Consider the following 23,503-nt stretch of genomic DNA (forward strand, 5'->3'; position numbering starts at 1 on the left):
CCAAAATCCAAAACATTTGGATTCTGGACGTTTTCTTATCTGCAGTAATAAGCCCTCGTTGAGAGTTTTTCAACAAAATATCATAAGTGGTACTTATTTTCATCAGTTCTAAAGTTATAGCCAAATAAAATTTTAATTTATGAAATATTTGGATTTTACAAGGGGAAGGCACATCAGATTTATTTTTATATTTAATTTTTTTTTCAATTTAAATTTATTGATTTAGCAATAATTATTAACCTCTGATTGTAAAAAAAAAAAATTTTCATATATATATATATATATATATATATATATATATATATATATATGAAAAAATCATTAGTTATTAATGAAGTAAAATTTTACGTACTTTTCATTTTAAAATAATGTGTATATGTATTTAATAAGCGTACAAGGAAGTAAAATAAAATTTTATCTACTTTTGATTTAAAAAAAAAAAAAATTAAAATTAATTTTGTAGGCTAACACGGAAGTCATAAGGGCCTACGTCAATTTTTTTTAAAATGAGACATCCATATTGTGAAAATTAACGGCTACTTACGGGCGATTTATCAGTCATAAAAATAAACGTTTAAAATTTATGTTTTAATACTGGTCTCGTTCGTCACCCGTGTTTTATTTCTATCGGAATAATTTCTTTATAATTACATTATTAAAATCAAAGGTGTTTAAAATTTAAATAAACAGATTTAAAGAAATAGAAATTAAAGATTGTTAACGATTCAGAAAATTGTTAAATTGTTGCGGAAATTCTCCTGATTCAGTCTTTTCTAATCTTACACACATTAGTGTTAATATTGTTTACGGTGAAAGTTTTCATAGCGATAAATATAATAAACCTTTAGATATAATGTTACTTAAAATTTTGAATTCTAATCTTATATCTGATCAATACACACCAGATTATAAAAATAAAAATTTTCTAAGATTCAACATCTAATGAATGACAGTTTGATTCTAAATAATATTTATTTACTTTTAATGTCGCCACATAAGCTTGAAGCTTGTGTGTAGAACATGAAAATATAATTTTGTAACATAAGAAAAATGCCATGCCTGACTGGAATTTGATATTGATCATGATATAGAAATTTTTGCTGAGTAATTGCAATGAAAAAGAAGGCGCTTATGTTTAATGCACCACAGTAAAAAAAAAAACTGCAATTATTTTTGCGCTAACTAGATTCAACCGGTTTTAGTTACTGTCATTTGTTTAAAAATTACGGGCATGAAAAGCACATTTTTTGCAATTTTTTTTTGAGGCCATCAACTTTGAATTGCTCTACAATCCAAACCAATAGAAATAACAATTTTATACTTTTGGAAATAGATTAAACGATTATTTCTCAATAATTTTAATTAAGATTTAGCCTACAAGTATTACTATTTAAGCCTACAAGGTTGTTCAAGTAAAAACATCACATTTTGGTTAACATTAGGTATAGTAAAAATAAATTTCCATTAATATCAGGCATTAATTTTGTAGAATTTTTATTTGTAGAGTTGAATTAATAAACATTCGCGTTTTATGGTGAGGATCACAATAATCGATTTAAAATTGTGGCAATATATGAAGGACTGAAGAAGCAATCTCAGTGAGCAGTTGTCTCAATGCTGATTACAGTATATTAATATTATGTCATTGTATATTAGTATAAATTAATTGCAATGCCAGTGTTAAGTCTGATGAGTTCATTAAGCCCTTAGTGTGGTATCTAACAAAGTATACGATATTTTATTTCCATATGTTCAGTTCATACTGGTTTGTTAGCAAGATTATTTAACGGTGCCACATTACATTAGACAGTTTAGAATAGTACATTAATTTACATTTTTTTATCGGGTTATAAATAGTTTTTCTGTAACTATCTTAAGTTTCATATGAATGAGGTGGAAACACATTCGTTTCCCGATCAGCATGGCTGAACAATTAAGGGTGGTTCCAGAATGTAATCTACAATGAATATAAATTTCTTCAAAAGCTATCTGACTTTGAATTTCGTAGCATGATTTACTTTGATGAAGTACATGAAGTCTCTGCTAAAACATGCGGCATTAGTTGGAGGTCGGTACAAAGGATATGTAGAACAACTAAGGAGTGTGATAGTAATGACAGTTGTGTTCAATTTGAAATACCAAGGAAAAATAGGACTTGGAATGCAAATCTGTTACTGGACGATTTCAATTATGTATTGCACACAAACATATATCAGTACTACCTGTACAGTTCAGAATGATCCCTACTATTAAGAAGTTCAAAGAAGAAATACGAAAAAAACTGGATGTAAATTCATCATCTATGACTGTTCATCACATTGTAAAAAAAAATTGGTTTTTGTTATAAAAAATTGAAGATGGTTGACGTTTCTTGGTGGAAAAACTTGATATTGCATAAAAAAGAATTAAATTTTAAACACATTTCACAAATTAAAAGCGTCACCTGATGATCAATGTATATTTTACACAGATGAGACGTGGATTAATGAAAATCATTCTCATAAATATATATATGGCAAGATTCAAAGCAAAATAAGATATTAAAAATAAATACTCATCAGAAAGGCAGTTGCTTAATAATATGTCATGCAGGTTTGGCTAAAACAGGGTTCATTAAAGAAATATTCACAGTAAATTCTTCACAGATTATCATTCAGAAATGAATAGGGACAGTTTTAAAAATTGGTTTACAAATCGGCATTTTGAATTACTTACAAGAAGGGAGTGTAATAATAATAATAATAATAATAAGAGATAACACACAGAACTTATCATCCTTTTGTGGTAAATAAAGTTACCACCAACAGCTGGAGAAAAGCTGAAATCCAAACAGTAGCTTTACGAAAAGATGGTTGCTTGCAACCAATTTTATACATTTTTAAAAATTTATAATAAACTGTTGATAGAATATACAAACTGGTGTGTAATATTTATGAAAAAGGGGAATTTCCGTCAGACTTCAAAAAACGTGTTATAGTCATGATACCAAAGAAAGCAGGGGCAGATAAATGTGAAGAATACAGAACAATTAGTTTAACTAGTCATGCATCAAAAATCTTAACTAGGATTCTATACAGAAGAATTGAGAGGAGAGTGGAAGAAGTGTTAGGAGAAGAACAATTTGGTTTCAGGAAAAGTATAGGGACAAGGGAAGCAATTTTAGGCCTCAGATTAATAGTAGAAGGAAGATTAAAGAAAAACATACCAACATACTTGGCGCTTATAGACCTAGAAAAGGCATTCGATAATGTAGACTGGAATAAAATGTTCAGAATTTTTAAAAAATTAGGGTTCAAATACAGAGATAGAAGAACAATTGCTATTATGTACAGGAACCAAACAGCAACAGTAATAATTGAAGAACATAAGAAAGAAGCCGTAATAAGAAAGCGAGTCCGACAAGGATGTTCCCTATCTCCGTTACTTTTTAATCTTTACATGGAACTAGCAGTTAATGATGTTAAAGAACAATTTAGATTCGGAGTAACAGTACAAGGGGAAAAGATAAAGATGCTACGATTTGCTGATGATATAGTAATTCTAGCGAAGAGTAAAAAGGATTTAGAAGAAACAATGAACGGCATAGATGAAGTCCTACGCAAGAACTATCGCATGAAAATAAACAAGAACAAAACAAAAGTAATGAAATAGTAGAAATAACAAAGATGGACCGCTGAATGTGAAAATAGGAGGAGAAAAGATTATGAAGGTAGAAGAATTTTGTTATTTGGGAAGTACAATTACTAAAGATGGACGAAGCAGGAGCGATATAAAATGCCGAATAGCACAAGCTAAACGAGCCTTCAATAAGAAATATAATTTGTTTACATCAAAAATTAATTTAAATGTCAGGAAAAGATTTTTGAAAGTATATGTTTGGAGTATCGCTTTATATGGAAGTGAAACTTGGACGATCGGAGTATCTGAGAAGAAAAGATTAGAAGCTTTTGAAATGCGGTGCTATAGGAGAATGTTAAAAATCAGATGGGTGGATAAAGTGGCAAATGAAGAGGTATTGCGGCAAATAGATGAAGAAAGAAGCATTTGGAAAAATATAGTTAAAAGAAGAGACAGACTTATAGGCCACATACTAAGGCATCCTGGAATAGTCGCTTTAATATTGGAAGGACAGGTAGAAGGAAAAAATTGTGTAGGCAGGCCACATTTGGAATATGTAAAACAAATTGTTAGGGATGAAGGATGTAGAGGGTATATTGAAATGAAACGACAAGCACTAGATAGGGAATCTTGGAGAGCTGCATCAAACCAGTCAAATGACTGAAGACAAAAAAAAAATAAATAAACTGTATAATGTTTACTGATATGATTTTAAAGGCTTTATGTAATCTGTTATTCTTTTTTTTCAGATGAGTCTTTGATAGAAATATTGCAAATAGTTATAAAAATAAAAATAACAATACCATCAGTATAATAACAATATTTACAAAAATTATCATTTATAATATTAACGAAGTAATCTGATAAAATATAAAAGTAATGTGATAAATATAAATTAATCTGATAAAACTGTGTGAAAGGGTATATTATTATTAAACCATGCCTGCATGTCACTGATTATTATAGCAACAAACAGGATGTACGCTTAACTATTGGTTGTGGCTGTACTTTCTGAATGATCTTTTCATACCTTTCTGAGCACAATTAAAAGCTTAATATTAAATACATTATTTTCAAAATATTGTTATCTTATTCAGATTGTTTCAATGATTACAACGATGTATTTTTTAGTTTCATTGAAACTAAAGGTAGGCTGTCTTGTAAAACATACTCTGCACGCTGAAATAACACCAGTTTTGGGCTAAATCTTAATTATAATTATTGAGAAACAATCGTTTAACCTACCTCCAAAACCAGACAATTTTTATCTACAATGGTTTTAATTTTATAGCAATCAAAGTTGAAGTTTTAAAAAAAATGCAAAAAATTGTGAATTTTGTGCTTCTCCTGCGCTTAATTTTCAAATGAATTACTAATTAAAATTGGCTGAATCCAGTTAGTAAAAAAATAATTAATGTTTCCAATGATACTTTCATTTTTGTGCGATTTTTTTTTAAACTGAAATATATAATAAACAGTTTAAACATAAGTGTTATCTTTCATGGCGACCACTATGATAATATTGTTCAAAGTCATGTACCAAAACTACTTACAAAAAAAATAAAATTTTCAAAGCAGTTCTCTAGTGAAATTATTATCATAATTATTAATAACAAAAGTTCCATAAGCTTCAGATACAATATGAATCTATTCACTATTAAGAATTACTTAAGAACAAAGTGTATGCAACACTTAAGTCATTAAGATTTATTATTAAATTATACTGTTAAAGTTAAGGAATCTTTATCTGACGATTCCAAAGATTTTTTTTAATATGTTAATAAAAATGACAACAGCAGAGATCTTATCCAACATGTATTGCTTTTTGAAATGAGTATGCTAATAAGGGTGCTGATGTGGTAAAATGTTTTTGCTAAAAAATTTGGGTGTGTCTATACTAACAATGATTTTTCCTTCACTAAAATTACATTTAACTAATGATCGCTGCAGTTAAACATTATTTTAACTGAGAATGATGTTGAAAAGGCCATTCAACTTAATGATAACTATTTGATAAGCCCAGAATATACCTTCTTTTAGTGAAAAAATGCTCTGGTTTTTTTGAACAGTTTTTAACTAAACTCTTCAATCATTCTTAAAATACAATTCTCCCTAATGTTTGAAAAACGCGTTACTTATGCCCATTATTTAAAAATATTGACATTGCCCTCAGTAAATGCAAATAGATCCTGAACATAGTTTTTTGGAAGGTAAATCTACACAAACTTGTATGTATATTTGCAAGATACTGTTGATGCACTAAATGATGGTAATTATCTTGACGCAATTTATACTGATTTTTATTGTGCATTTGGAGTAGTTAATGTCAAATTACTTATTAAAAAACTTGCCGCATGTGGATTTAATAATAAATTGTCTTGGATACATCCATTTCATATAAACAAAATTCCCTCCCTATGTTAAAATTGATAATTTTATCTCTAAACCTATTTATGTTAGACGTGGAGTAAGACAAGACATACATTTGGGTTCTCTAATTTTCATAGCATTTATAAATGATATTAGTTTATTTATAAATGATATTTTTTTTTGAGATATGAAATTGTTTAATCCTATTACAAATCTAGTTGATATTCTATTACTTCCAATCGACTTGAACTTTGTGCAAAAATGATGCTATTTCTTCTAACTTAAAAAAAAATTGATTTCATACTCAATTTGGAAGGTTTGCAAATGTTGATATAATTGTGCAACTAAATAATATAAAATAATACTGCAATACAAAAAGTATCTTCTATTAAATACTTAGCGGTACGTTTTGATAGAAAGTTATCCTTCAGTAAATAACCTGATTATACTGTATCCAAAAATGGTAAATTTTATAATGAGATTCTCTACAAATTTTAGAAATATTAACTGTACTGAATTTTAGGTCATGCATTTAAATAGTAATAAAAACTTGTAATTAAAATTACTAGTAATATAACGTAGAATCTTTCTTAGATATGCTTATAAATAACATTTGTGATTCTATACACATTACTAATCATAATGTTAATCATATTTTAGATTTGTTAAAAATACCAAAAACTGAATAACCTCTGATGCGGACAGATTTAATATTTGCTACTAAAATTGTTTGGTAGTTTTTGACTATCCTAATTTATTGCAGCTTCTTGACTTACATGAATTAATAACTAGATTGCTTAAGCATAATTTTCAATATTTTCATGGTTCAATTGATTCTCATAGATCTATTACTAGGTTACCTTTACCATGTAAAGTACATTAAAGGTGCACTTAATACCTTATGCTACCTTAGCTACTCTTAACTTATGAATGATAATTTTTTTATGTAATTTTTTTTAATATGATTTTGTATTCATGGGTTTCATGTCTATTTCATGAACTATTCATGACTATTTCAATTAAATAAACAGTTTCAAATTTACCACATTTACTGAATACCAATAACCCAGCCTTTGCTTTAGGGTAAAAATAGAAAATCAGGTCACAACAAAGACAATTGTAAAATTCCAGCAAGTACTTTGAAAAATTATTAAACTACCAAAAACCAAAAGTAAAATTTGAATTCCAAAATCGACCAACTTGAACTGAAAAATCCAAACAACATAATTAAATAAAAATAGACAAAATCAGCCAGAAATTAAATAACAAGGTAGATGGCAGAGTTACAGAATCTCGAAAACAACAAGAAAAACTGAAGAACTTGCTAGAAGAGATATGGAAAACTGAAAACAATCCCATAAGATAGGAATAATGCATTAATACATCTACTATACAACTAAGAAGATTAAACAGAAGTAAATAACGACAAAGGGATTTCCCTCTTACCTTTGACAAACAACATCTTTTCAAAATAGAATTGAATTAATCATAGACTTAACTGGGAGAATATGAAAAAGGATTCTGAAATGCAAGATCATGTGCAGAACAAATCTTGAACTTTAAAACAATAATAAAGGAAAAAATTACAAGGCATAAAAACTAAATAATTATCTTTGTAGATTTCAAAAAGGCATACAACTCAATCTATAGAATTTCCATATTTAACATAACAGAAAAATGTGGTGTGAATCCCAACACAATTAACAATACTAAATCAGACTCTTCCAAACACAAAATCAAAAGTAAAATTCATATGAGAAGTGTCAGAAGAATTAGAAATTAAAACAGAAGTAAGACAAAGGAGTGCTTTAGCAACAATCCTTTTCACCTGTCCTAAAGAAAGTAATAAAAGAACAGGAAAAGAAAGTGAAAAAAGTTAGAACATACCACTAAATCAAACTGGAAAGTAATTGGAATTAACTGCTTAGGATTTGCTGACAATAATACAATTTTCTTGAAGAACATTGAAAAGGCAGTAGAAAAAGTAAACCTCTTAAATTAATTTGCAGGTAAAGTAAGTTTTGTTTTCATTTACTTCCAGATCCAGTCTGTGTGTTTTGTTTTTTATTAAACTAAAAATGCATGACCAACCAAGATTTCCCAAAATAAATAGAAATAAGATGAAATAAAAGAAACAAAAAGTAAAATCAGAATACGAAAAGTCTAAAAATTACATTGTAAACGGTAATTTGCCGAGTTTAATTTCGCTAAAAATGAAATTCCCTAAAAAATGAAAGTCCCTAAAAATGAAATATCTAAACAGTTACATTTAAATTTAAATATATGGCAGAAACAAACCAAATTTATTTAGATAAAAAAAACCAATCAATCAAACAAGAATGAAAAAAATAAAACTAACATACCAACTAACAAAAGAAATTTTCAACAAAAAGATCAACAAAATCAGGCACTAAAATACAGTAATCAAACCAGAGGACCTGTTTGCATCAGATGCATCTTCAGTTTGAAATCGGATAAAATATATCTAATAGAAACATAGAGTAAAAACTTGAGAAAGAAAGATTCTAGAACCAGTAAGAATACAAGGAAATTAATGCAAATTAAGAAGCAATAAATATATTTACAAATACAATGAAATCGAAAGAGCCAAATCTTTTTTCAGTCTCACAAAACAGATTTTCAACCAAATTTACAGAAAAAAGAATAGAGATCAACACATTTCAGAGGTTGTAACAATGTTCAGAAAACCAGTAAAGATTTCAAAGAAAAGTAGAAAAACAACATCTGGTCAGAAGGAAGAAGGCAAAAATAAAGCAAAATAATGAAGAGCTTTTGGAAAACCAGGTAAGGAAATATGCAGAAGAGAAATGAATGTATCTCTTCATTTTCCAATTAAAATCAAAGGTATTTACGTATTAATGCCACCGCAGCTACAGCTTTATTTAAAAACAAAGTAGTCAATCGGATTTCGGTGGAAAATGAACGTCTCTTTATTAATTTTAATAAATGGTTATTTATATTATAAATATAATTTAACCAAACTTAAGCTACGCTTGCTTCGCTCGCTAACCTTGACTAATAATTTTAACACCGTAAAATTTTGAGTATTTATTTAATAAATTCGATAAATTATTGCAATTATTTATTATTTAAATAATCAAAACACTCCTGTTAATTAGTCAAGGTTAGCGAGCGTAGGTTAAGTCTGGTTAAATATATTTATAAAATAAATAAATATAAATAACCATTTATTAAAATTAATAAAGAGACTGTTCATTTTCCACCGAAATCCGATTGACTACTTTGTTTTTAAATAAAGCTGTAGCTCCGGTGGTGTTAATACGCAAGTACCAAATCAAATGAAGTGGAAAATTACCTTGGGATAAAGATTACTGTTAATGAGAAAATTTATCAAGATGGACCAGTGCAAAAACAGATATGTTCAAAGATAATTCTACAAAAATATGAGTTCAGCGACTTTAAACCTTAATATTTCCAATTGAACTTTACTGGGAACTTGGAAACTCCTCTAATCTCCAATGGTAAACATTACAGGGAAATAGTTGGAAGCTTAAATTATTTAGCTTCAGGCAAAACACCAAACCTAAGTTTTGCCTTGATTATTGGATCTGGAGCACAGATTCAACCAATGAAAGGCCACTTTTAGTTTGGTAAAATGAGATTTCAGATATTTTTAATTGTTTCTGAAGATTGTATTAGTTAGTAAAACAACCGGTAGACAAGAGGCATACAGGAATGCCTTAAATACTGTGTGGTAGATTAGTTGTGTGGAAAACTAAATTGCAGAAATTTGTATCATTTTCTTCTATGGAAGCTGCATATGTTACTATAGTAGACAACCAAATAGTTGGTACACATTATGGCAATCCAAAGCAAACTCTCTTATTATATAATCAGTGCCATTAAAAAATAATTAATATTTCACAATACATCAAAACTAGATGCCATTATGTGAGGAAGATGATGAAAGAAAAAAGCATTCTGAAAAACAGTCAATATATTTACAAAAGAACTATTACCTGCTTAAAGGAATGAAAACACTCATGCGTATGAAAATTTAATATAGACTTCTGAGAGTTTTAATAAGGAGTATTAATATTTTTGTACAACGTTCATATTTTATTCATAATTCTTATTTTTGTGAGAGTTAATTCTAAGTCTTTTTAATAGAATCGAAGTTTGCGAAATTATTAAGTAGTTATATCTACTTAGTTGTGAAAATGGTTTTCTTCTTTTGTTCAGGGTCACAATAATTCTTTGTAACCTACGTCCGTTTATTTTAGCGAGTTCCACCCGACACTAATAAAAACGACCAACATTTGGTAGAAGTTCTCATGAAACACTTCTGTTTTCCATAAATTGTAATAATAATTGTAATAATTATTGTAATAATTAAAGCTTCAACAATTTATTACAAAACTGTTAACTATCAACTATTCTTTTTTATTAGTATTGGAAAATAAGCATTAAAATTAACAATAAACAGAAAGAAAATTACTAATTAAAAACTAATAATAATAAAACTACGTCCACCATTATTCTTTTTTTTAAATGTTGCTTATTGACACGATTTTACAACGAACTCGAATTTACACAGAGGTTTAAAGCCCACACCACCAATTCATCAATACATAAAACTCAAACTTAAATTCTATAAATTTATATTAGAACGGTATAAAATACTTACTAAGATAAAAAAAGTGAACGCCAACAAAATAATAGTGATATTAGATTATTTTTTCTTTTTCCTGTTTAGCCTCCGGTAACTACCGTTTAGATAATTCTTCAGAGGATGATATGTATGAGTGTAAATGAAGTGTAGTCTTGTACATTCTCAGTTCGACCATTCCTGATATGTGTGGTTAATTGAAACCCAACCACCAAAGAACACCGGTATCTACGATCTAGTTATATTAGTTTATTTAACTCGGCTTAAGATTTTTGACAACGCTTTCACGCAATTATTGATCAATGATGCCAACATATAAAATTGTATACTTGAATGCATACAATGTCTCGTTATAATGGGGGGAGGGAATAATATTTATATATATATATATATATATATATATATATATATATATATACACACACATACAGAGAAGAAAGAAAGAAGAGACAAAAGAAGAAATTGAGATGAGATCAAATTACATGCAGAATGCGTATGAAAGTTCTCCTGGGATTTTCATAACCTATTCTGCTAGTGAAATTAATGGAAAAAGGTCATATAAACATATGTCCTAAAATGCTTCGTTTGAAATGTAACGGCTATGAAAGATTTCGCTTGGATTTCAGCAATCCCGCAGAAAAGTCGTATTGAATTTTTTAGGACGTTAATTAAGGGGCAGAATTAGTCATTTTTTAGTGCTTAAAAATTGAATAAATTAGCTTCCAAAACTGTGGGATGAAAATTAATAAATTAGGGTAAAAAACCCGTTTTTGTATTTGACTTACAATAACTTTGTTAAATGGGTAATAAACCCATAAAACCTTTAAAAAATGTAAAGATATTAATTCTATAAAGATAAGTCCAACAAAACAAAAAAAAGTTTAGAAAAATTAGAATTTTATTTAGAAACAATACAGTAGATCGTACCTACCAGTTTTCTAATAAATATTTAAAAAGAAGCCCGCCAGTTTCAAAACATTTCTTGGCTTACTTTGGTACTGCTTTTATATCTCTTTATAGTTCTTCAGAGCTATGCTTAAAAGTTTCTCAGCAGCATAATGTGAAAAATTAATTCCTTGTGAGAATGTATTTTTGCTTTATATCTGATATTTTTCATCCGTCCCCAGATGTAAAAATCAAAAGATGTTCATCAAGTGTTCTTGGTGGCCAGAAAGGCGGACCTCTACAACCGATCCGTTTCTCAGGGAATTTGTACACATTATCAATTAGGTTTATTTATTTTACCAGTTTTTTTTTTTAACGCAAGTATTTAAATGACTATTTACATATCCTTGCAAATTTCATCAAATGTAGGATCATACAGAGGGAGTACAGTACTTATAATTTAAGATCTTATCATATGATAATCGGGTTCAAAAATTAAGGAGCCAAATTATTGAATAACATCCGATTAGTTGTTTCATATGGCAGTCATAAACTTCATAAAATTTAATTATTTTTGTTACCTTCATTGATTTGTAAATATCAAAGGTCTTAATGATAATTAAAAGCTGTTTACAAGTTATTCAATATAAAAACCATTTACAAATTAACTAACTTAAGAAGATGTATTAATTTGAGAATACAGTGTAAATTCAAGTGAGTCATATTGCAATAATATTATTTATATTTAAATATTTATTCTTTTGAATACTGTTGTAGATATGTTGAAAATTACTTGATCTAACATAATCGTATGGTAAAACTGAGGAAATTATTTAAATATAATATTAGAAGCAAAGTTGCACTGTCACCAATCAGCTATCTATAATCTATATTGACATGTTCTTTCATTTTATTCGATTTAATGCTGGTAAAAGAGTAGTGTATGAATCACATGATGTTACTGTTCCCAACTGTGAAGTATGTTTTGTGATTCATATTCTGTAACTTAGCAGAAATTGTATCTTAAGTTGTAGAATTACATAATTTGTCACTATCACAATGCTGAGTGATGCATGTAAAGCACAATAGAGGTAGGAGGTACAATTGCTTTCTTCTTCATTAAAAATAATGATTTTCGTACAGGACCAGTTCCAATGGTGAACAGAATGAAGGTTGCTTATAGAAGTGAAAGATTTCCTGCGTTTTGGTAGGCTTGGTCTACTCTGCATAAAAGACAATGGGTAATCACTTCAGCCTTCATTCACTTTCCTTATTAAACCTGTCGTGAAATGCTTTTTTCTTGTCGCATTCAATCTTTTGTTTATGGCAAATGACATATACAGTGTCCTGGCATGTAAGTCTGACAATTTTGTAGTAATTGTTATGTTGGCACCACTGTCAATGAGAAGACAGGAGTGTTGTTCATCGACAGGTCTAATCATGCTATTTCAGTAGCCAATATGTCGTGGTCGGGTGAACGACGAGCGTTTGTGATTGAAGCCTATTTTAAAAATAACGACTCAGTTATTGTAATACAGCGTTTATTTCACAGACATTTCAATTTAAATCGACACGCGTTTGTTCCTAGTAGGAATACGATATTGTTGTGGGTGAAGAATTTTAGGTACACATGGTCTGCTTTAAAAATGAAACCGACAGGATGAAAACGGACTGTGAGTACGCCTGAAAACATTAACGCTGTAAGGTTAGCTGTTCTCCACAGTCTCTACGACGTTCAGTAGCGGGACATGCTGCTGCGCTAGCCATTTCTGATCGAAGTGTACGATGAATTCTTCATGCCGATCTGAAATTCCATCCATATAAGACGATGTTAGTGCAGCAACTTAATGCAAATGATTGGGCGTCTCGCAAAGCAGCTTGCTAGGTCATCCTTGAAAATGCCCACCTGGATGCTATTATTCTTTTAACTGACGAGGCGCATTTTCATCTCTCAGGATTTGTGAATAAACAAAATTACCGTTATTGGGCTTTGCATAATCCACGGCAAATTCTTCAAAACCACTTCACAGTCAATATTTTACAGTGTGGTGTGCGGTTTCAAAGTTCGGCATAATTGTTTTTTGAGGAGTTAAATCGCAGAGTAACAGTAACATCTCATCGATACGTAAACATGTTGAATGAATTTCTGCGACCAAAACCGAATGATTTTTAAGGACATGAAATTTGGTTTCAACAGGATGGTGCCACCGCCCATACGGCGAGAATCGCAATGGATGTTCTGCGAGAAACCTTTTCTGGACATTTTATTTCCCGATTTGGTGGCATTACTTGGCCAGCACGTTCACCTGATCTGGCTGTTTGTGATTTTTTTCTATGGGGGTATCTCAAACATAAAGTCTTCAGTAGTCGACCACAGTCAATTGTAGAACTCAAGGAGGCCATTCAACGAGAAATTGAAGCGGTTCCTAAAGTGATGATTGAGCGAACAATGGCAAATTTTAGAATGAGGTTATGTGAGTGTGTAAGGAGTAATGGAAAACATTTGGACGACATAATATTCAAAAAAAAAAAAATCTATGTAAGTTATTCACTATAAATTGCAAAAATTGATCTTTAATTTGATATATTAAATGTTTTAATAGTACGAAACACAGTTTAATTATTATCCCTCAAAAATCTTCAGGTTTATATGCCGGACCCTGTATAAATGATTTTTTTTTTCAAAGTACAATTTCTTCCTAAGTAGAAATAAAAAAAAAATATCAAAATAGCTGGGGTTCCTCATATTTTAAAATAAATATCTAAACTTCAACCAGGTTTAAGTTAATTCTTGATTACAAAACATTGTTCAGCTGTTTGTATGCAATGTTAGGACACATGGATAAAAACTGGCAAGTTTCACTTTAGTAAAAATCTAAACCTATCATGAAAAGTCCAATCAAATACGGTATGTACATGAATTCTGGTAAAAAAAAAAACAATGTTTAAATATTTTTTTTTTAGAAATCCACCACCCATCCATCCTTGAACCCCTTGTTAGTTTCATTATACCAATTAACAGACAGATCTTTATCTTAATAAAGAGATGGTATTCAAGCAGAGTCCAAACTATGGGAGTAACAATAAAAATCTCCAACTTGAACAAACAACTAAAGCCTTTGAGTGGCCTATAGTGTAAAGTTATGCGTTTTCATTCAGAAGAATAATAGCCATAGAGAGCAGTCTGCTCCATTTGATTTGTCTAAATTCCTGCAATTCATAATAAGATTCTGATACTACTGCAATCCCAAGTTCCATGAATTCTGCTAGTAAATTCTTTTCTGGAAAACTTCACTACATGGTTCAGATTGATGGCAATGGATATTCCCTGAAAAGACACACTACTCAACTACTATTTGTCTCTATCAATTCTAAACCAAAGGAAATGGTGACATTTGTTTTGCCACTAAATACATATTACTTTCTACTAGATTTCATTACTTTAATTTGTTTATTTTCATGCGGTAGTTCTTGCATAGGAATTCATACATGCCACTTATTGTTTCTTCTAAATATTTTTTACTCTCGGCTAGAATTACTATATTATCTGCAAATCATAGCATCTTTATATTTTCATAATGCACTGTTACTCGGATCTAAACTGTTCTTTACCATTATTAACTGCTAGTTCTATGTAAAGATTAAAATGTAACAAGGGAACATCCTTGTCTGACTCACTTTTTTTATTACTGTTTCTTACTTATGCTCTTCGACTATTACTGTTTGCAGTTACTATTAGCAGTTTGGTTCCCGTAAATGCTAATTGTTCTGTATTTTTCACATTTATCTGCTGCTGCTTTCTTTGTATCATGACAATTACACTATTTATGAAGTCTGATGGAACTTCCCTTTTTTCGTAAATATTATGCACCAGTTTGTATAATCTGTCTATCACTTTCTCACCTGCAGTGGGCAGTAATTCTGCAGGTAATCTGTCTATCCTAATCCAGAAATGGCAAAAAAGAAAAAAATTGCTCTCAACCCTTTATACAGATTGGAATAAGATGTAAGACCAAACACAATCAGAAAATATCTTGGCTACTTAAAATAAATAGGAAGTGTCAACAATAAGTATTGTTATGTCATGGTGAGGGTTAATTCCAAGAATATATATTAAATAATTTTGTCCATCTAAAAAGATTTTTAATTCAAAACTAAATTTTTTATGACATATCAGCCGATTAGCATGCTACTTGTACTTTCGATTAGCATGTTACCTGTAATCTTCTACATAGAAGATTAAAACCTTTTTACAACAAAACAAACTAATATCTGACTACCAGTTTGGCTATCAAACAGATCATAGTACCTTTGTACAGATTCATAATTTTTTTCTAATATTCAGAAAGCTTTAAACAAAAAACGTCTGCTCTACCGGGTTTTCTTCTTGATATCTGCCAAGCCTATAGATTAATGTAGCACACTGGCCTTTCTAAAATTAATCAGCCTCTACCTATCAATATTTTAACATCTTCAGTTCTTTTTTAAGTAATAGATATTTCAAGGTTAATTTCAGACTGAATCGTCTCCACTATTTTCAATAAATAGAGGTATTGCTCAAGGAAGTGTATTCTACATACACTTCCAATAAGTCTTTTCTCCCAACACTACAATAGCAGCTTTTACTAATGTACTTTGCTTGTACTGTGTAAAAGTATTTACACATCACCAGACACATGTAACAGCACTTTCAAGTAAAGTTAAACAACATGGTGGAAATTGTGCAAATAAAGTCTAATGAAAATAAAAGTACACATGTTAGTTTCACTCTCTGAATAAATGTCAATTTATTATACTCGATTACATTCAGATACCACAATCAAATTTTACAAAATACTTTGGTATTCACCTTGACAAAAGGCCCAATTTTGGATAAATGAGAATAACTGAATACTAAATTTCGTCGATTGTACTGGATTGTAAATTGAAATTCAAGAGTATCTCTGAACAAGTTAGTTATTTACAAAGCCATAATCCAATCTGGACTTAAGGCAGCCGGTTACTGGGAATATTAACAAAATTCAATATAATTACATTATGTTTTCAGTCCAAAGTTTCTCACAGCTCACAGATTTACTTTGGTCCATTACAAATAACAATGCACATGACTCTCCACATACTTACAGTTACAGAAGAAATCTCAATTCATTAATCAAAACTCAATCATCCAAATGTTCATACAACTAGCCTTTTAAACCATATTTCTCATTAACATCCTACTGACCTTTTTTAAAATTCAAGATTTTTAAGAAGTAAATCCTAAGAAAAGTATGAAGTAATTATTTTTTAACTTTTGCTGTTGAACTTTTCTCCTTCAAGACATTTGCAAACCTTCATTCACCTCATTTATACATTTTTCTGAACAAACAAATTATAGATATCTACTTGCATTAAAAAAAACTTATATTAGTGGTTATTTATTTTTACCACATTCTAAAATATGTTTACAGCGATTTAAAAAATAAACTGCCTAATGTCATCTGACACCAGTGTGAAACAGCTGTGAGGTAGACCACTTCCTTACCCAGTTCTTGTTGGGTCATGGCTGCTTCAGGTTTTACCTGCACACAAGGGAGTGGAGCGAGTACGATTTGTGTTCTTATTGTGAGCCCTTGATGATATCAAGCACGTGATCTTCGTGTGCGTCAAATGACGAATCCATGGTGAGGCATGTGGCGCTAGACACGAATAACATAATGCAATTTTATAGTTAGTGAGGAGCATCAGTGTGTGTAAGGGGCCTGGGGAATAGGATGGTGGCCAGCCTGCTAGAGTGGTGGGTGTGCATGTGCATCAGTTAGGTATGGTTAAACCATGTTCGGAGGCTAAACAGAAAAAGAGAGAGAGGTATTCTAGTGGTACCCACCAGGCTGGTCTAGTAGTTAACTTGTCATCGCAAATCAGCTGATTTTGAAGTCGAGAGTTCTAAGGTTCAAATCCTAGTAAAGGCAGATGCTTTTATACGGATTTGAAAACTCTTGTATTCAAATCCGTATCTTGTATCCACGATCTTTCGTGGATACTGGTGTTCTTTGGTGGTTGGGTTTCAATTAATCACTCATCTCAGGAACGGTCAACCTGAGACTGTACAAGACTACACTTCATTTACATACATACCATCCTATTTCATCCTCTAAAGTAATACCTTTCGGTGGTTCCAGAGTATAAAAGTAAAGAGAGAGGAGAGCCCATATGTACGTGTTCTGTCCATATCTGAGGGCTCCGCTGTTTTCCTTAACGACCACTTTCTGGTAGTACCGGTCTTCACAAGATATTTTAGGTCGGGGGAGAGTTTAGAGGGTGAGAGTCGACACCAAAAAAAAGACAACTAATTTCTTATAAAATATTTGAGGTATATTTTTATATTAAAAAAAAAAAAATTGTTTTTTTAAAATTTATTAACGAAAAGTTACTTGAATTTTTATGTATTAACTATCAAGTTTTTGTGTTTTATTACTTTTATGTTTAACAAAAATATTATTATTACCGAATTCCGGCTTATTTATTTTTTAATAAATTTCAATCGCTTCTAAGAAGTTTATAAAAATTTCAGTAATTTTTGTTTTTTTATATTAATCCAGTTTAATTGCTCCGTGAATGAAAAAATGATTTAATAAGTCTGTTGTGCAATATAAGTATGTATGTGTCAGGTATTACTTCTAAGATTATATGTATGAGTGTAGACTTGTTCAGTCTAAGGTCGACCATTCCTGGGATGTGTGGTTAATTGAAATCCAACCACCAAAGAACACTGGTATCGGCGATCCAATATTCAAATCCGTTACTAGGATTTGAACGTTGGAACTCGCGGATCAGCTGATTTGTTCAAGACGCGCGTTTACCACTAGACCAAATCGGTTGGTATAATCTCTATATCAATTAAAAATAACAAAAATAAATGTATTTAAAGTTCTATTACTTTTTAAGTTAAATTTTCCAAAATATATAAATTTTATAAACATTGCGATTTTACTAAAATAATAAATCCAATTAAATAAATAAATATCTTAGATAGACTAGGTGGCTGTAGTGTAAAACGTGGAAACTGCCGTCTAGAATATATTGTTATGACTAAACGTCTTTATATTAAAGCTAAAGAACATATTTATAGCATAAAGGAAGGCTAGTACGATATATCCAATTATGATGAACACATTTTGTGAAATAAATGTAATTACAGCCCGGATAATTTTATTTAAATATTAGATTTATCCAACGATTTTTATAAAACCAGAAATCTTGAAAAATGTTATATATATTGTTTTAACAATAAATTAATAAAGGAACATAACAAAATTGAAGATGATTTTCTATTTGATCATTTTACTCCAACAATGACGTCCTGTTGGTAGGTTATTATTTAATATTTTTTTATTTATGTTTTTAATTTTAATGTTTTAAATTACAAAAAAATCTCTCCTGAGAATGGTCAAATGACCCAAAGCGCTAGGCATATGTTTTTGGTACGGTTGATTTTTATATTATAACAAACTATTTAACCTAACTTACTACTTCAAAAATAGATGTTTTTGAACATCTATGTTATAAAATTTGAAAAAGTAATGGATGTGTTTTAATTTAAGTTCATATTAATTATTTAATCAAACACATTAAACGATGTTAAGGTAAATATAATAATTGTAAAATGTTCCTACAAAATAATTAACAATTATGAAATAGCGACCGAAAATTATTTTGAGCATACTCATATCTGTTCATGTTGAACTGGTAGCAGATAAATAATATATTTGTCTTTATTTTAATTCAACAGAACAATATTGTTTCTGTAAAACCAAATCTATTAATAGTAAAATAAACTGATTATACAGTTTTTTTTTGTTTTTTTTTTTTAATGTTAATAGCTTATTTTTTTAAGAAGCCCAAGAAAAGGTTATTACACCTAATACGAGAAAATTTAAGCATAATAAATATTTAATATTTATTTCAATTTTAGTGTTTTATTACGATGATTCAGAGTAAAACACTTCACTTCATTTTGTTACAAACAAAATCAATTTTATCACCTTCAATTTTTATCAGTTTTAAAACCCAAAGGTTTTGCTTTGCGGACAACAAAAGTACTATCAATAAGGGATAATGGGAATTCTGGGTATGCATCCGCAAAGTTATGTCTACCCAAGAAGCACAATGTGACTGTTTTATATATATATTTTAGGTTAAATTATTACAATCCATCCAGTGAACATTTTTTTAAAGCTGCAATTGTGCAATTTTTAATTCCATTTTAATTATCTTTAGAAATAGATACGGTTGTGTCATGTGTGAAAAAAGTAGTAATGAACGGCTCTGGATTTTGAGGTAGATGATTAATAAACAAAGTAAAAATGTTTCCCTGAGGCCCTCCACATTCTAAGTCTTGAAGCGAGGACCTAACTTTACATGTGTATTCTTGTCAAATGATAAAATTTCTACTCTTGTTCACAATTTGTGAGGTATGAATTGAAAAGCAAGTTTCTCCTGATACTGATACTAAGTTTTTTTATCAGTTAAATGTTTTACAAATAATGCCCAAAATTGAAAATGAATTTTTTTTTATCTTAAAGAATTTAAAATACTGGGAAATGGCTGTGTCTTGTTATGGTTTGCTAATGGAAATAAAAATTAAATTACCTTATCAATATAATAGTACAACTGCTAAAGTTTTTATCCATTTGTCCTAACATTGCATATGAACAGCTGAACAACTTTTTTTTTAATTGAGAATTACCTTAAACCTGACTGAAGTTTAGATTATATTTTAAAACATGATAGAGGAACTGCAGCTACAAACTGCATTTCTACTTACCTTGGAAGAAATTGCACTTTGAAAAAAAAATCAATATAATTAGTCATTTATACATGTTATATACCATAAACAAAAGATATGAGATAAAAGTCCCACAAAACAACATTGCCATTTCAAGAAAAAAACATTTCATGCCAGCCTTAGTAAGGAAAGTGAGGGCTGAAGTGATTTCCCATTGTCTTCTACACAAGAGTAGGCCAAGCCCACCAAAATGCAGGAAATCTTTCAGCTCTACAAGTGTACTTCACTCTGTCACCACTGGGACTGGTCACATATGAAAATCATTATTATTAATGAAAAGAAAGCCTCTATTAATAAATAAATTGTATTCTAATAAATTGTACCTCTTACCTGTGTTGTGGTTTATATGCATCACAGCATTGTGATTGTGACAGATTATGTAAATTCAACAACTTGAGGATACAACTTATGCTAGATCACAGAGAATGAATTTCAGAACGTACCTCACAGTTGGGAATGTCCAACCTCGTAGGGGAAGACAAACTGTCTTGTGATGCTTCTGGTTGCCACACCACCCGTCCTGTTCCTAGCCCTGATGAGCTTTAACAGTAGTTGTCTTTTGCCTTCTAACTTTTCACATCTCATAGTAATAAGCCAGGCCTCATTGGGATGCCACTGATGTAAATGTCTATTGAGGCATTAGTGATTTATAAACCAGCTTTTGCCTTCGCTGCAGGCCTCATCTGGATCACAGTTGGGAACAATAAAAGCATGTGTTTCGACTACTCTATAACCAGCATTAAATGGAATGGAGATTATAGATAGCCGTTTTAACTGATTTAGTGACTAAGCACTATATACTAAATTATTCTAATCTAAATGCTTTATTAAATGTAAATAAAACATTGTGTCAAATGTTGAAATAACACTGTCAACACAAAGTTTGTATCTAACCTATGTTCCTCACTGTAATTAGAGTGCTGATGTTAAATATGCTATTGAAATTGTGTTGCTATGTAAAGGTTTTACATAAATCGTAAATAGTTAATCAACTGCTCTTTACAATTAAGAATAATTCCGGTATTTTTACTAAGTAGACAAGTATATCATACAGACATCTGTTGTTGCCTACAACAGTGCTTAAAATCTTATTCAGTCTAGCTTCAATTGTCTATACTGTGTGTCGTGTTCACACAGTTATTAGTGTTTTGCTATATTTTCATAATTCTTTATAATGCAGAAGAGATAGTGCACGATTGAGATTTTGCAAATTACTGTGGATGTTCAAATCATCCAGGCAATTAATTATTGTTGCATTAGAGGTGAATTTATGCATTAATCTCAAAGTATTAATTATGAATCTATAAAAACAGGTGTGTGTGTGTGTGTGTGTGTGTGTGTGTGTGTGTGTGTGTGTGTGTGTGTGTGTGTGTGTGTGTGTGTGTGTGTAGATTATATAAATTTAACATTATGCGAAATATAAATCACCTAAACGTAGTAATTAGATCTTGCAGTTCAGTTTGTATTAAATTATAATTCATTCTTTTTAACTGATTTATATATTTTTTTTTTTTAGATACATTTATGTTCAATATCATTTAAAATTTCACAATACATAACATAATTTATGATAAGAGAAACCATTAAAAAAAGAAGTTTTAATATAATAAGAATAGAATTTAATACAGACTGAAGATTAAGGATACTGTGAAAAACAGTCAGTGGAAATTAATTTGGTAAGTTTTAACTTATCTAATTACTGTGTTTTGGTGGTTTATATTTTAAATAAAATATTTATCGGATACAAATTAGGCATTGACCAGATACTGGCATTTCTTGATATGTAACACTATTAAGTTAATTCTCTATACTGATGTTTATTATATTGTATTATATTATATTTGCCACACAAAATTTATGTGTTCCATATGACATTTAATATCGATCTACCTAAATCACTAATGCCTAACCCTCTTTTTTTCTGTTTAGCCTCTGGATCCACCGTTACTTCAGAGATTACTTCAGAGGATGATATGTATGAATGCAAATTAAATGCAGTTTTATTCAGTCTCAGGTCAACCATTCCTGAAATGTGTGGTTAATTGAAACTACCATGAAAGAACACCGATATCCACAATCTAGTATTCAAATATATAGTATATATTCAACTCAAGTATTCAGAACTCTCGACTTTGAAATCATTTGATTTGCAATGACGAGTTAACCACTAGACTAGCCAGGGAGGTCTAATGCCTTGACCCTGGCCCCTGGTACAAGGTAAGTGATAATGGCTGGTTGAAGCCACAGAATGAGCAGCTCCATTACTTGGTTGCTCTAACCGAAGCTAAACATTACATAAATGGATGGAGTCTTAATAAATACTAGTATTATCAAGAAATTATATAATGTAGTAAAGAATTAGTAGTACCTTAATATTTTACCATTTGGCTACACAGCTTTGGCTATCACCACGACTAATCCATCGAGCAGCTGAAAGAATTGGTTGATCTGGTACTCTGAAGATATAGGATTAGCATGAAGTGAAAAGTTGATATGTTGATGAGATGTTGAATATAATCTGGTAATCTGTATTATTTCAAAGTCTCATATAGTTTGTATATTTTTGTAGTGAGGAAGATAATGCTAATTTAACACTTTGATCTTGATTTTATTTACACCAATCACTTATTTCCCCCACAATTTCAAAATATGTAAAAGATACATGCCTTATTTTTATAAATATGTAAAAGATCAGTTCATGCCTTTTTAATATGCAAGGCAAATATATTACATATAAAAATGATTAAATTTTGAAGTAATTTGGATTACTGTTATGCTAGAAAAAATCCTTCTACTTAGGATTTTACCACAGAAAAAGGTAAATGTTGCTGTAAGTTAATTTTTTTAATAAAAGAATTAGTAAATAAACTGAGAATTTATTATGGCACCTCTAAAATCAGCTGACCCTGGTTTGAAATTAAACTAACATGCAAGCATGATTCTCCTTTGAAGCAGGTGGCTGAATGCTGACTAGGGGTATTCAAAATTTAAAATATTTCAAATTAACAAAAAAAAAGTGTTAACTGTAGATGTGCCCAAAAAAAAAAATTAAGAAATATTTATTATTTTATATAAGCTATCAAAGTAAAAAAAAAAAAAAAAAAAATATATATATATATATATATATATATATTTGAAAATAAATATATATT

At 29.9% G+C, this 23,503-nt stretch overlaps 1 protein-coding gene and 1 long non-coding RNA gene across 3 annotated transcripts in view; one reads left to right on the forward strand and one right to left on the reverse strand.

Moving 5' to 3' along the window:
• Positions 1-10,926, reverse strand: part of LOC142333738 (uncharacterized) — a 55,734-nt gene extending 44,808 nt beyond the window's left edge. The window contains exon 1 of the mRNA XM_075381194.1: positions 10,658-10,926. The gene's annotated coding sequence lies outside the window, so the exon portion shown is untranslated. The remainder of the gene's footprint in view (positions 1-10,657) is intronic.
• Positions 1-23,219, forward strand: part of LOC142333742 (uncharacterized) — a 31,851-nt gene extending 8,632 nt beyond the window's left edge. Inside the window, exons 1-2 of one of the 2 annotated variants that reach the window (XR_012758677.1) lie at positions 18,561-18,872; positions 22,281-23,219. This is a non-coding gene — a long non-coding RNA (uncharacterized LOC142333742). Of the gene's footprint in view, positions 1-18,560; positions 18,873-22,280 lie in introns of those variants that run through there. The other variant, XR_012758676.1, reaches the window with a different exon arrangement.
• The last annotated feature ends 284 nt before the right edge of the window (positions 23,220-23,503 follow it).

This window comes from Lycorma delicatula, chromosome 13 (assembly GCF_047948215.1).
Source record: "Lycorma delicatula isolate Av1 chromosome 13, ASM4794821v1, whole genome shotgun sequence".
In the NCBI taxonomy this organism is placed as follows: Eukaryota; Metazoa; Arthropoda; class Insecta; order Hemiptera; family Fulgoridae; genus Lycorma; species Lycorma delicatula.